The sequence below is a fragment of the Lissotriton vulgaris genome, chromosome 10 (genome assembly GCF_964263255.1).
Source record: "Lissotriton vulgaris chromosome 10, aLisVul1.2, whole genome shotgun sequence".
In the NCBI taxonomy this organism is placed as follows: Eukaryota; Metazoa; Chordata; class Amphibia; order Caudata; family Salamandridae; genus Lissotriton; species Lissotriton vulgaris.
Window position 1 is genome coordinate 281,778,314 of NC_141698.1, and position 14,958 is coordinate 281,793,271.

At 46.6% G+C, this 14,958-nt stretch overlaps 1 protein-coding gene across 2 annotated transcripts in view; it reads left to right on the plus strand.

Annotated features, from left to right (window-relative positions):
* DHX30 (DExH-box helicase 30) overlaps nt 1–14,958 on the plus strand; it is a 1,000,138-nt gene that overhangs the window by 892,037 nt on the left and 93,143 nt on the right. The window lies entirely within an intron of this gene.

A 14,958-nucleotide genomic window follows, 5' to 3' on the forward strand; every position in this document is an offset into this window, starting at 1 on the left:
CTGGCTAAAAAGGAGCCTCCTGTGGGGATGTGTGCCCATTCCACTCGGTCAACGGCGGCTACTACTGCCCTGGGTCGGGGAGTCCCCTTGCAAGACATATGTCGGGCAGATACGTGGGCCTCGCTGCACATGTTCGCAAGACACTACTGCCTGGACAGCCAAGTTCGGAGAGATGGCTTTTTCGGACTTTCCGTTCTCCAGGACTTTCTGGTGTGATTATTGGTTTGTAGACCCACCACCGGGGTTGGTATTGCTGGGGTAACTATTCTAAGGTAAGGAATCTAATACTAACCTGTTTATTTCAGATGCACAAGTTACTTACCTTCAGTAACGATATATCTGTAAGAAACAGTAGTTAGTATTAGATTCCTTACCGCCCCACCCATCCTCCCCGTTCTGCGAACCGATATCTAGGGTTAAGGTCATCCCTTTTCAGGGCCTAGTTTCATGGCACCAGTGCTGGTTTTTATCATGGCTCTGCGTTTCTGGCGCGGAAAAGCTGTGTATAAGAACTGACGTCAGCGCGCAAGGGCGGCGTCTAAGCAATCCGGCGATGTCATCCCGGCGCCAATGACGACGGACGCGGAGCCGCAGACGACGCCTACCGGCGCGCAGGGGTACTGCTGCGCAAAAATTTCTGGACCCAGACTGACGCCTGGGGATATTCTAAGGTGAGGAATCTAATACTAACTACTGTTTCTTACAGATATATCGTTACCGAAGGTAAGTAACTTGTAAATTTGAGGCAGTTGAGGTGTGGTTTTTTTTTACACTTAATTCCCACTGCCAGTGGCTAATTCTCAGCCCGGGCTCGTGCAGCTCGAGCTGCTATGGACTCTGCTGGGCAGTGTCTGCAGTCTTATCTTCGGCACATGCCTGAGCTGTTTACCAGTCTTTAAAGACCCTTTGCATATTTACATACCTTTGTAAACTGGTTACTGCAGCTTAGTTTTTTTACCCCCTGAGCCCTTAGTCTAGTACCCCCTGGGCCCCCCACTCTGCCTTACATTTGTATTTTACATTTACTGCTGTAGTGTGCAAATGCATTTAATAAAAAAGAATATAAAATACGGTTGTCAAAAGAAAAATCCCAGCCATGTGTTTAAAGAGTCTGCAAAGACCTCATCTTGACACTAAATAGGGTTCTAAATAAAAAAGTATGTATTCATTTATAATGCAACTTTTCTGTCTTTGTTCCCTTTAATTATCAGTCATGGATCATTCTGGCAGCCCTAGAACACAATTAAAAGTGCCTTCTATTTATATTTGCTGTTCGAAGCATGCACAGATTAGTGCTGAAAATACAGCTTTAGGTGACTGCTTAATTTTGGCCCATCTGTGACATCAAAATAATGAGCCGACAACCCTACTCATAAGACTGGGAGTTTGCAGGATCAGCACATTATTTATTTCCTCCATCCTTGATCCCTGATTAATGCCAAAATAGCAAGTTTAACGTATATCTTAAACCCTACGCCGCCGTCAATAACATGCTGAGTTACTTAAGTGCCTGGGAATGCACTCTGCATTCAGACAAAGGTCCACAGGCTTCCTAGGAAGGTCTGCCGGCCTCTGGCGGCCCACAGGGGTACCACAGCTCTTAAGAGATCACATGCTACCAGCCGCAGTCAGTGCAGGTAACAGCGGTGGGGCCGCGTGGGGGGGGGGGGGCGGGGGGGGGGGGATTTCAAGGGATGATGCAGAGGGAAAATGTATTATATTTTTAATTTTCCCTCTGCATCGTCCCTCGAATTCCCCGTCACACGCTGCCCCACCGCTGTTACCTGCACGGACCACAGCTGCATGCTACACCTTTACAAAACCCAATACCCTGATTGACAATAAAGCAAAGAATTAAATTCAAAACATGTTGTTTGATTTAAAGTATTGCAATGCAGCATATTTTATGGCAAAGCATATCTCTAGATATTTACTCAGGGCCGACATTAGTGCTGGTGCTGCCCGGTGCGACAATCTTTTTTGGCGCCCCTGCCACATGGCCTCCTCCTCGGATTCCCTCACTACCATCCGGCAAAAGTGCCCCTCTTCTCTCCATAGCCCTTCTCTCACATACATTTAATTTGTTTTAACTTTCTGGTAATGGCTGGCTTACCAGTCAGCTCAGCTATCCACATAAAATACAGATCTGTTCTTTGTAGCAGCCATATTACCCCTGTACGCTACTTTATGACGAGTCAAAACTGCCACTAGATAAAACTCGGATCTCTCTCTTGCAGGAACATTAATCAAAAGACTTATCTTGAAATGTTATTGCTGCCTGAAAGTTGAAGGCACATGGAACCCTGCAACAGGTTATTTTTTTTTTCAAATCTCAAGTTATTGCTAAACACAGCACCATTTCCCCACCTCCCCCGACCAATACAGAGACTCCATTTTGAATTAGTTCAGATGCCATTGTTGGAGAATGGGTCTAGCAAATTCTCAAGGAACTACATATCTGAAAGAGACTGTTAGTTATAGATTCCTTACCTTAGAATTACCCCATTTGTCAGACTGGATCCAGAGAAATGTTTTCTTAGCTTTATCCCTCCGCGTCAGTAGGCGGCGTTGGTCATCTCTGCGTCCGGCGTCGTGGTCGCTGGGATGACATTGCTGTGCCTGCTTAGATGCTGCCCCTGGGCGCTGCCGTAATTTTTTTTTTTTTCCGCGCCAGCCTAGCGCAAATCCAGAGAGAGCTACCTCTTTAGTCCCTTTACGACTAAACTTTTCTGACTTTTTGTCGACTTCTTTTTCGAGGCTTCGACTCTTGGTGCATGAGGAATGTTGCACCGCCGGACCAGGTTCAAGCCTTGCGAGGCCTGCTACAGGCTGATGTCGGTGATGGACCCGCACCTCGTGAGCCTTTGGTGTCTGGAGCATGACCATGACCCGAAGTCGGCGCCGACTGCCGGGCCATGAATCCAAAGTCTTTGCCGGAGCGGTCCCAAAAGCTCTTGGGGCCCGGGTGTCGGCTCCGTGTCGCTCCCGGTCCTGTTTGAGAGTAAGATCTCGAGGCCACTCATGGAGCCCCCACACCTCGTCACACTCAAAGCCTTTGAAGTCCTCGGGTAAGTCGGAGCACAAGAAGGCGACGAAGTACCAGTGCTCCTCGCCTTCTTCTCCCATCTGCTCCATCTCCGGTGCTCCTTCAGGGACGACACCAAGCCTCCTCCTGTTACCGTGAGCCAGAGCGTCCCATGCTCAACTTTGTACATTTTACAAAGCCCTCCACCTCATCTTTGGGCAGCACCACTCCACCGGCGCACCTTCGGTCGTCGGGGTCCTGGGCATTCGATGCCGGCGGCTCCGGCCCCAGTGCCAGAGGGGCCCCGCGGATCCAGCCCTAGATCCGGATAGTAGCTGGTCGATCTTACCCAACCTTCCCCGGCGCCGATCCCGGTGACGATGTCCCAGGCGCCGGCACTGCCCCCGGCCGACACAGTCCCCATCCTCACCCCTGTGATGGATCCCAGAGCGGACTGATGTCGGACCCAACGCCGGAGGGTACTCTGGTTCCCCTGTTCATCCCTGGTGTTCCCTATCGCCCAGAAGGTGGTGATGAGGATTTGGAGGGGGTCACTGGACCCTTTAGCAGACCAGCTGGGACAGCCAGACTGGAGAGAGGTCCTGGGTGACGCCAGTGGTCTGGACACTTCCCGAGACCTAGGCATGCTTTCTCCCCCTACCGTGGCTACAGAGGAGGGAGGGAGTGGTGAGAAGGGCGGTCGAGGACTTAGGCCTTGAGCTCCCTTCAGTGGCAGTCAGGACTAACCTCCTGACAGAGGTGCTTTAAGGCTCAGCATCGACTTCTGAACTCCTATTGCCCTCATTGAAGCCCTCACTGATGTCCTTCTGGGCACCGGGCCCACGCCCAGCACACGGGCTCCTGTAGAAAGGACGATCGCCTGCTGCCATCACCTGGCTCTAGGTGACCCAGTTTTCCTCAACCAACCCCATTCCCCCGAGAGCTTGGTGGTCCAGGCCTCTTCATTCAAGGGAGCATTCCCTTCTGCTCCCCCAGATAGGGAATCCAAGAAGCTGGGTCACCTAGGGAAGCGCATGTTCTCTTCCTCCAGCTTAGCACTGCGGTTTGTGAATACCGCGTGTCTCATTGGCCGAAACTCCCATACTATCTGGGACACGGTTACGCGAGTGCTGTCTCCGTGCCCGGAGGAGGCCCGGGACGTTCTCTCCCAGCAGTGGCAGATAGGAGAGACCTAGCTAAATTCACAATTAAATGTTGACTGGATACCACCGACTTACTAGGCAGAATAATTGCCACGTCAGTAGCTCTTTCGTGCTATGCCTGGTTGAGGATGTTTTCGGGGGATGTTCACTCTACCTTGATGGACATGCCCTTTGATGGCCATCACCTCTTTGGCAACAAAGCAGACTTGGAGCCGGAGTGCTTTAACATTCTAAGGCTACGACCAGATCCTTGGGCTGCATCTTCCTGTTCACTCCAGTCTGCTTTTTGTACCTTTCTTGGCTACAGAAAGGGTGCCCAGCCACGTCCGGCCCAGTCTAGCTGCCTGTTTACGCAAGCTGCCCAGCCTCTGCGTGGCCGCGACGTGGGACCCATCGACCTCGTGAGTCCGGGAGCCAGCGAGCGGGCCAGTCCACCCTCCCCCCTGCGGCAGCCTCCAAGCTTTCCTAGTCCGACCTTTCAGGGCCATCAACAGCCAGTGGGCAGCAGAATTTGCCTTCACCCCCCACTGGCAATCAATCACGTCGGACAGGTCTGTTTTGCAAATTGTCAGAAGGGACTTCTCCCTCCCCTTCGAGACTACCCCTTCCTCTATGCCACCATCTGTGCTTCTCCGCCAGGAAATCCCAGCTCTCTTCGCCAAGGGAGCTATTGAGAGGGTCCCTGCACCAGAAGTAGGTCGTGGTTGCTATTCTCGCTACTTTCTAGTGCCCATGAAGGACAAATGCCTACGCCCTATCCTAGACCTCGGGCCCGCAGCCACGTCCCCAGGAAGTAGAAGTTCAAAATGCTCACATTGGCTCAAGTCCTGTCTGCCCTCGACCCTGGAGACCGGATGGTGGCGCTGGACTGGCAGGACACCTATTTCCACATTCCGTCCTGCCAGCCCAAAAATACTACCTATGGTTCGTGGTAGGCCACGAGCATTTTCAGTTCACTATGCTCCCCTTGTGACTTACCAGTGCCCCTCGGTTGTTCAGGAAGGTGATGCCGGTGGTCGCAGCTAATCTGCGCAGATCAGTGGTTCCAGTCTTCCCCTATCTCGACGACTGGCTGATGAAGGCGGGCTCGCCCCAGGCTGTTGTCTCCCACGTCCAGACTACGGTGGGCCTCCTGCATTCGCTACGGTTCACTATCAACGTGCTGAGTCACATCTGACTCTCTCCCAGACGCTCCCTTTCATCAGAGCTGTTCTGGACACAGTGCAATTTCTGGCATATCGTCCCGGGCAGCGAGCATTGGATATTCAGGCTATGATACCGATGTTTCAGCCTCTATCGGGGATTTTGGTGAGAATGCGGCTGCTGGGCCTCATAGCTGCCTGCATCCTGCTGGTAGATCATGCTAGATGGCATATGCGGACTCTGCAGTGGGACCTGAAGTTCCCGTGGTCGCAGCATCAAGGTGCTCACTGACAACAACACCGTCATGTGGTACTACAACCAACAGGGCTGAGTGGGGCTGTGTTCCCTATATTAAGAGGCTCTTCACCTCTGGACATGCCTGGAACATCAGGGCATGTCCCTGGTGGTTCAACACCTGGCAGGTTCCCTGAACGCCTGGGCGGACGACCTCAGCCGTCGTGCCTGCTAGATCACAAATGGTGTCTTCACTCAGAGGTGGTGCAAGGTCTCTTTCTGGGATAGGTAGAGCCTTGGTTAGGTCTGTTCGCCACCGAAGAGAACGTGCAATGTCAGCAATTCTGCGCGTTGCCATTTCCAAGACGGCTCTTGCTTGGCGCCGCTTTTCACCCAGAGTGCTGAAGAAGATCAAGCGCAACCGGGCCCAGGTTATTCTTGTGGCCCCGAACAGGACATTACCCTTATCTTTCCTCCTTCTCGCTTCAAAATGCCCCAATGGGACTTGAACCTCGTTTTAACTTATCTTGTGTGCTCCCTTCGAGTCCCTTAACAACTGTCCTCTCAGGCTTTTCATTCTGCTCGCAGAGTGCGTGAGTTTCAGGCTCTATCTTCCAAGCCCCCTTTCTTCTCTCTACATCTGGACATAGTGTTGCTTATGACGAGGCCCTTGTTCCTTCCTAAAAAGGATACACCTTTTCACATAGGACACACAATCACTTTGCCCACCTCCGCACCCTGCCAAGGAGTAGAGACTCCAACGTCTGGACCCTAAACGTGCGCTGTCCTTCTACCTTGATCACACAAAGGATTTCCAAGTGGATGATCAACTCTTCGTTGGCTATGTAGGTGCCAAGAAAGGTTGTTATGTTCAAATGCGTACCGTCTCTCAATGGGTTTTCCTTTGCATAAAGATCTGCTATGCTTTCGCGAAAAAGGGACCTCCAGTGGGGCAACTTGCTCATTCCACTAGAGCTACAGCAGCAACCAATGCATTGGCACATAGAGTCCCACTTCTTGACATTTGTCAGGCAGCCACGTGGGCATCTTTGCACACGTTCATCAGGCATTACTGCCTTGACAGCAAAGTCCGGCGGGACAGATATTTCGCCCGTTCAGTCCTCCAGGACTTTCTGGTGTGAACTTAGTTTGCAGACCCAATGAAAAAAGGGGCCCCCTGAAGGAACAATTATAGGGAAGGGTAGCAGGGGAGAGGAGTACAATTCAATAAAGAACAACCTGCCCCAACGGATATGGAGGTGGGCTCAGTTAGAGTCCCAAGATAAAGTTAGTCAGTAGTAAGCTCACTTTGACCAGCAGTAAACCATAACCTCAACAACAAAATAGTTGATAAAAAACATTCCAAATTTATTCAAATTCTTTTTTCTAAATATATGGATTCAAGACAGGATATGTTTACATCATCATAATATACAATAAATTCATTCAACCCACATTCCACACATCCCTTCAATCAATCACTCATATCTAACTGACACATACTCACACATTCTTCATACAGACAATTAACATCACACTTCGGTGGCCAGTTGTTAGCGATGTATCAGGTCCCGCCGGGTCTCCAGAAGCAATAGAGACTAGATGGCAAAATACCGGGACAAACTTGAAGTGCCAACGCGCGTTTCGGTGTTCGGCCAGATCTAAGGCCACACCTTCATCAGGGCACAAAGTGGAAGGAAGGGGAACAACGGCAACAATCTGCAATGATTAAAATATCAAAATGTAACTTTCATATTATTTATATTTGTCTAAAATTACTCAATTTCAAACTCAATATAGCATATATATTGTTTTCTTTTCCAACAAATTGATCTGGTCTCGAAAAGGAAGCTTAGTACTGAAGAATAATTCAATTTCAAAAAACATTCAGTTTAATAACAAAAAAAGGAGCCGACAGGCAATTTATCACATCAAGTGCAGAAAGGAGATTTAGTCTCCTTAGGTTTTAGAAACAAATATGGGGTATGGAAAAGGAAGCCGGGGGGATCTTAACATGGAAATCTTTTCGCAACCCCGGAATATCAAGCTACAGTTTACCATTTCAATGGGAAGAATACCATCAGATAATAGACAATAACAACAATAAGAGTGGATTTTGATTACCTTATGTGATTCAATCAATCTAATATTGGTAGAACTGTAGTGGTTTCTCCTGAATAGGTCCTGAAATACCTGGAAGGATTTGCGTGGTATTCAAGATACGAATGTGGAGGATTCAGAAGCGTCCTTGTCAAGCTAGAAAATCAGGGGGTGGAAAGAACGAAGAAAGAGTCACAAATAAGATAGACCCTTTGTGGGGAATGAAGACGGGCCTATCGGTGTCCCTGTCGGGTTGGGGATCAAGCTTCGAATAGACTATATACTCACCTATGCCGGTGGAAAGCACATCCAGAATAGGAAGTATCTCCGTGTATGAAGAAGGCGAATGGTCAAAAGGTCATGGACTCATTTCAGATGCACTGTATACTCGAATTCTGTGGGAAAGATCACAAGCAAAAACCTCAGTTATGGAGCTGTCTGGCAAAGGGGGAAGAGAACTTACGAAAGATCTCATAATCCCTAAGTTTTAGGGACAAAAAATTAGTTCGACCGTCATTTCATATAATCCTATTACCGTTTGGTCCTACAGTGGAAAACGGGGTCTAAGCAATGGTGGCCTGAAGCAGTCACGAAACTAGTTTCCTGTCATATTATTTTAGAGCAAACCATAATAGTTAGTTTTATGCCTTGCCGCAATCTAGTTACCTCAAGAGTTGGGCACCACCCACACCAGGCAATAGGATAAGAAAGTCAGCGAGCGGATTCGGTATTTATTCAGGAGGCTGTAAATACAAAAAATATATATATCCACATAGCAAAGTAGTCGAAACTGGTAAGCCGGTACAGGAATCTAAAGTCAGGGGATCAGGTGTCTTAGGAGGTGAAAGTGATAAGACACAAACAGCACGGGTGGGGAGAAAAAACATCCGGTCTGATAGAGCTACTCGCCAAAGAATAAAGGTGACGATTAATGCGGAGAAACAGCTACATCCATGCAACGGCGGTGCAAGACTGAGCGGGGCAGAATGGATCCAGGACATAAGGCCATAGAGCGTGCATAGGTGTAGAGAGAAGGACAGATCGGGTGGAGTCCAGGGATAACATACCTTAAGCAGAAACTAATTCTGTCCGAACACGTTAAATGATGAGCGATAAGCGTCCCGCCGGGAATCAGCACAGTCAAACGCCGACGAGGGAATCCTAACGGTTTTTAGGTTCATTTAAAGGTCCCGTGATAACGATGCAGCCTATCCGTGCATCGACCCAATAATGAGGTAAAAGCGTGGTTAAAAACAAAGTCCGGAGTGGATTGTGCATGCATAATCCGTGACGGATCGGACGGCACAAGGCTTGCTGTGGACGGAAAGGCAGAAAAAAGCTCTCCCGTCTTGGCAACACTAGATTTCAGGGCCAAGTAAACATAAAATACGGGCCACCAGGGTCAAGAGTCATGCCACATAATCTCATCCAAATAGGATCAAAAACTAGGCGACAATAGAAATGTAGGAGGAACCATATCGGGTCACAGGTAGAGTCATATATATGAAATCCGAAGCAGATTGAAATCCAGAATAAAAGGAACACATCAAACCTGCTGGAGACACAAAAAGAGAGAACAACTCTCCCTTCCACGGGGTATCAAGGTGCAGAGTATAATATGCAGAGTATAGTGAACGTAACAAGGTGGTAAACATTAATCCAGATTCCCGAGGAGGGACAATCTGGATCAGATAAACAATCCCTGGCACAGGGGTAAGCGAAATAGCAAGGTGAAAAAGACAAGACATATGACCAGGATAGGGTCAATGGTCAGCGACGTAATTACCGGTAAAAAGGGGGGGGGGGGGTTTGTATTCATCTAGAAACAAGGTCAAAAAAGCCTGCATCAAGAAAGAATCCGACGCGAAAAAAGGGGGGAAAAACTTAATGTAGTTATAATGTCCCCTTACATAAAAAGGGAAAGAAAGATAGAGCTCATAAAAGAGCATTTTCTCACGGGCAGTGTTCATTGAGTCCCTTTCTAACCGCATTTAAGAGAAAAATCCAGAATACTTCCCTTTTTTTCCTAACGGAGGTGGAGTCCTTGCCAGGACACCCTCGCACTTTTTCAAGGATAGACCATTTAAAGTCGACTTCCTGATGTTTCATATAGAGCCAGTGTTTCACTAAGGGGTCCTGTTCTTGTGGTTTCTAATATTGGATTCATGTTCTCCGATCCTGAATCGGCATCTGCGACCCATTTCGCCGACATGGGGTAATCCTCATGGGCACAGGATCACATATACCACATTGGAGGAGCGGCAATTGCTCATTTCATTCAGCTGTATCGTCCGATTATCAATATCCAAATGAGTGCACACCATAGCATTGGGGTAGGCTTGACATGTTCCACAGCGGTTGTTACCCAAAATGGGATTGGTGCCCGTGATGGCAGTTTGATGCATCTCCCTGGGGGTGGCCAATTTACCACGTACAAGATGGTTTTTGATGTTTTTGTTTCTACGGAACGCGAAGAGGGGCTTGGGAATAACATTCTAATTTTCCCCCATGTTCAACAAATACCAAAGGGAGTTGATGGGTTGTCTCACCTTGTGGTTGATGGTAGAATGTTTTGTTATACAACCCAATCTGTCCGTGGTGGCCCTGCTTTTGTCCCGGAACGTGGACTCTCTGTTGAGGTATCTGGCACGTTTAAATGAGTCACGAATGAGACGCTAGGGGTATCCTCGCTCGGCCAGTTTGTTTTTCAAAATATCGGCCTGAAACAGAAAGTCTTTCATTTCCGTACAGTTCCTTCGCAAGCGAAGGAACTGACTGAACAGAATAGAATCCCTCTGACAGCGAGGATGGTAACTCCCGTATTGGAGAAGATTATTTTTGGCAGTGGGTTTTACATACAAGGATACAAAAAGTTCCTTGTTGGCATGTTCGACCCACACGTCCAGGAATTCAATTTTGGTATTGCTGGAATTCGCCGTAAATTTCAAGTTGGGATCGGCCGAATTAATCCGCAAAACAAATTTGTTGAGGGATAACTGATCTCCTACCCAAACAAAGAAAATATCATTGATAAAAGGAGACCAGGCTCGAATGTTTTCAAAGAAGGGTGCCATCTCATTATAGATGTTTTTGTCCTCAAAGTCCCCCATGTAGAGGCATGCAACACTGGGGGCACAAGATGCCCCTATGCTGACGCCTTGGATTTGGTGGAAAAAATCATTGTTGAATTAGAAATAGTTCTTGCGGAGAACTATTTTCAAACTTTCAACAATGAAGGGGGCGTTGGGTGGTCCATCTTCAGAAATCAGGACTTTTTCCAGGACCTGGATCGCTCCTTCTTGCGGGATGTTAGTGTAGAGCGATTCCAGGTCCATGGTGACCAGAAGTTCCCTATCACAGTTGAAGGGTATTTTCTCCACTTTGGATATAAAATCTCCGGTATCCTTAACAAAGGATTGCAGTTTACTCACCAGAGGTTTTAGAAAGTGGTCAGCAAACTTACAGAGGGGTTCGGTGGCAGCACCAATCGTAGATACGATTGGTCTCATGGGCAGATTCAGGGTATCCTTGTGGATTTTGAATACACCGTATATGATGGGCATATGGGTAAAGGTAGGGATCAGAAATTCAGCTTCCTTGATGCAGATATACCCATCATCGACCGCAGTAGTAACTAGCGTCGGAATCCGTTGTTTTAAAGACTCCTCCGGGGTTCTGATAATTCGTCTGTAATGTTTGGTCGAGGAGAGTAGGGTAGTCATTTTATCGACGCAGGTGGGGATGTTAAAGATGACAATACCCCCACCTTTGTCACAGGGTTTTATCGTTAAATCACGATCATCTCGCAATTTTTTAAGCGACATATTTTCTCCTATCAAGAGATTGTGGTTGGGTTTGGGGACAAATTTTATGATTTTGTCAATCTTTTTTGATACTGCCTTCTCAAAGATTCCTACCTCAGGACCAGAGTGTCAAGGTTCGGGGTGAAATTAGAAGGAGGTAATAGGCCCGATAGGTTGCCGCTTCCATCGGAAGATGGTCGATTAAGGAAGAACTTTTTTAAACGTATCTTCCTGAAGAAGGCGTGAAGGTCTTTCATAAATTCAAATCGGTTGAAACCAATAGTGGGTACAAATGAAAGTCCCCTTGAAAGTAAAGTAAGGGACTCTGAAAAAATCTGTGAAGTTGACAGATTAAAAACAGGAATGGTGTTTAAGTTCTCCAATATTGGGTTTGTCGAGTTTGAATGTATCTTTGAAGTTGTCCCTGACCCGGATGGTATACCCTCGCTTGAGATGTCCGGTTTTTGGGTCGGAAGTTGACCCTGCGGTTCCCTAAAATATGATCCTGTCCAGAAGGTCTGTCAAACGTATCTTGACGGGCGGGGCATGTAGTTTGTATTATAGTTAGGATCATAATTAGATGATCCTTCCCCGTCTGAATCAGTCGTGTCTGAAAAGGTTGTGACTCTACGGTTGCCCCAACGGGGCGGGCCTTGGTTTCGTTCCACTCCATCAGTGGAGGAGTAGAATTGAGGAGCCAAGTATGGATTGTTGCTGTTGTTCCCCTCCCTTCCACTTTGTGCCCTGATGAAGGTGTGGCCTTAGATCTGGCCGAACACCGAAATGCGCGTTGGCGCTTCAAGTTTGTCCCGGTATTTTGCCATCTAGTCTCTATTGCTTCTGGAGACCCGGCGGGACCTGATACATCGCTAACAACTGGCCACCGAAGTGTGATGTTAATTGTCTGTATGAAGAATGTGTGAGTATGTGTCAGTTAGATATGAGTGATTGATTGAAGGGATGTGTGGAATGTGGGTTGAATGAATTTATTGTATATTATGATGATGTAAACATATCCTTTCTTCTTGTGTGGTGTCCTTTCACTGGGTGTTCAAGGGGTACATGTGTGGTAAACAGCTGGCTTAACACGCCCTCTCGAGTCTTTAGCCTTAGACTGCTCGTATCCACGCTACTAGGATAGCTGGTCTATAGGTTGACTTACAACCAAACACCATAAGGGTCGTTGGAACGATACATAGCGGTCGCTAGAATAGCGAACGTTGCATATCGGGCCAACTTCTCACAATGATGTAAACATATCCTTTCTTGAATCCATATATTTAGAAAAAAGAATTTGAATAAATTTGGAATGTTTTTTATCAACTATTTTGTTGTTGAGGTTATGATTTACTGCTGGTCAAAGTGAGCTTACTACGGACTAACTTTATCTTGGGACTCTAACTGAGCCCACCCCCATATCCGTTGGGGCAGGTTGTTCTTCTTTATTGAATTAGTTTGCAGACCCTCCTCCCGGGTTGGTATTGCTGGGGTATCTATTCTAAGGTAAGGAATCTATAACTAACAGTCTCTTTCAGAAGAACAAGATACTTACCTTCGGTAACGATGTATGTGCAAGAGACACATGTTAGTTATAAATTCCTTACCGCCCCACCCATCCTACTGACTTCTAGGGATAGGGACTTCCTTGCAGGGCCCTAGTTGTCAGTGTCTTTCGTGGCTCTGCGCTTCTGGCATGGAAAGTCGAGTCCGAACTGATGTCAGCGCGCAGGGGCGGCGTCTAAGTAGGCACCGCAACATCATCCCGGCGACCACGATACCGACGACGGACGCTGTCTCGACCGACGCGCAGGGGTACGGCTAAGAAAATATTTCTCCGGATCCATTCTGACGCCTGGGGGTAATTCTAAGGTAAGGAATCCATAACTAACCTATGTCTCCTACAGATGCATCATTACTGAAGGTAAGTAACTTGTTCTTCTGATCACAAAATCGAATTTCAGAGCTCAACAACCAGCATATTGAATAGTGTTGAATTAAAAAATATGGCTGCTTCTTTGTTAGAAAAAAAGAGATTCACACACATTCCACCTGTATGTGAGCATTTTTAATTAGTTGGCTAGCATGCTCGATACACATCCCAAAGATCAAAACATTTAAGCTAAATTGGAACCCACTTCAGTTTACTCTGCCTTTATCCCGTTTTAAGGTGCCACAGCACTTTGAGGTTAATGCTTCTTTATACTTTTAAGTCTTAATACTTTTTGTTTTTTTTAGCACCATTGCTTTACCTTTCTTTGGGTTAAGTGGACTTTTTTGACAGAGCCACCGTTCAGTTTATTGTGACCCGTTTATCTTTTGGAGGCAATTTTACTGTTGTCACTTTTTCCACTTGCAACATTTTTGTGTTTCTGTGTCTGTTGATTTTGCACCTTTTTGAATAGGTTTCATCAGAGGGTATAGTCTTTGTTCTGCTGTTAAAATAAATAAATACATTCTGCTGGCGATATGCTAAAAAGTGTACTCTATGGGCTTCTTCGCAGCGCTCTGACTTAAAATCCTCGGCCTGATAGTGCTAATCTAGAAGTCCAAAGATAGTCCCTTCCTTTAGTACCTTAAGCCCCATTCTGGATAGCCGAGAATCAGCCGATGATTCTCCTGCAAATCTACACAGTCAGCATTTTAAACATGTTATAAACCTTTTATTTTACATTTTCTGCAGAACATAAAGTCTAATGCAGCTTTTCCTTACTTGATGAGGTGTCTTTATATTCTTTTACCAAAGATACGATTACCTCCAAATTCTCCACTGGTGCTTTTTTTGTCCAGGAGTTTAGATAACGAAATGGTACAAAATGTTTATTTTGCTGCCATAATTTTTGCTTGGGCAAACCTTTTAATGCAGATCAGCCTTTACTCAAACACCACTTGTAAAGTTACCCTGTTCTTTTGTAGGCTCCTCCCTTTGGTGAACAGAGCTTGGTACTCTTTTCAAAGACGCTTGTTTCCTTACCAAAGATCCCAAGATGAAAAGCTAGTATTTGCATTCCTTCAGCAATTTGTTTTCTAACGTGGATTCCTTATGTAGTCTCAAGTAACTTATTCTTTCTCTCCTCAGCATGGGATTCCCGTTCTGTCTGTTAGGATTAAAAAAAAACAGGATATGGCTGCCAGTATTTGTCATAAAATCAAGAGCAGGCAAACCACAATAGGCGGTGATAATCCACAAATTCCACTGCATTCCAACATATAATAATGTCAAAATAAAATAAACAGATTTGGGTACCTAATGATATGGATGCTACAGATGCTTTTAAACTTTTGGGGTGAGTGAATACACTTACATGCTGGTGATTATAGAAGGCTAATATCAGATGCTGGTTACATTATTTTAGTGGATTCGATGTTCTAAAACCCAACAGTATATTCACAGTGAGAACGTTTTTTAATGTTATTGACATACAAATTGACTTAGAGTACCTGATCTTGTGCTAGTGCAATATTGGTGCTTACCTTCATGTTCCATCCGTTG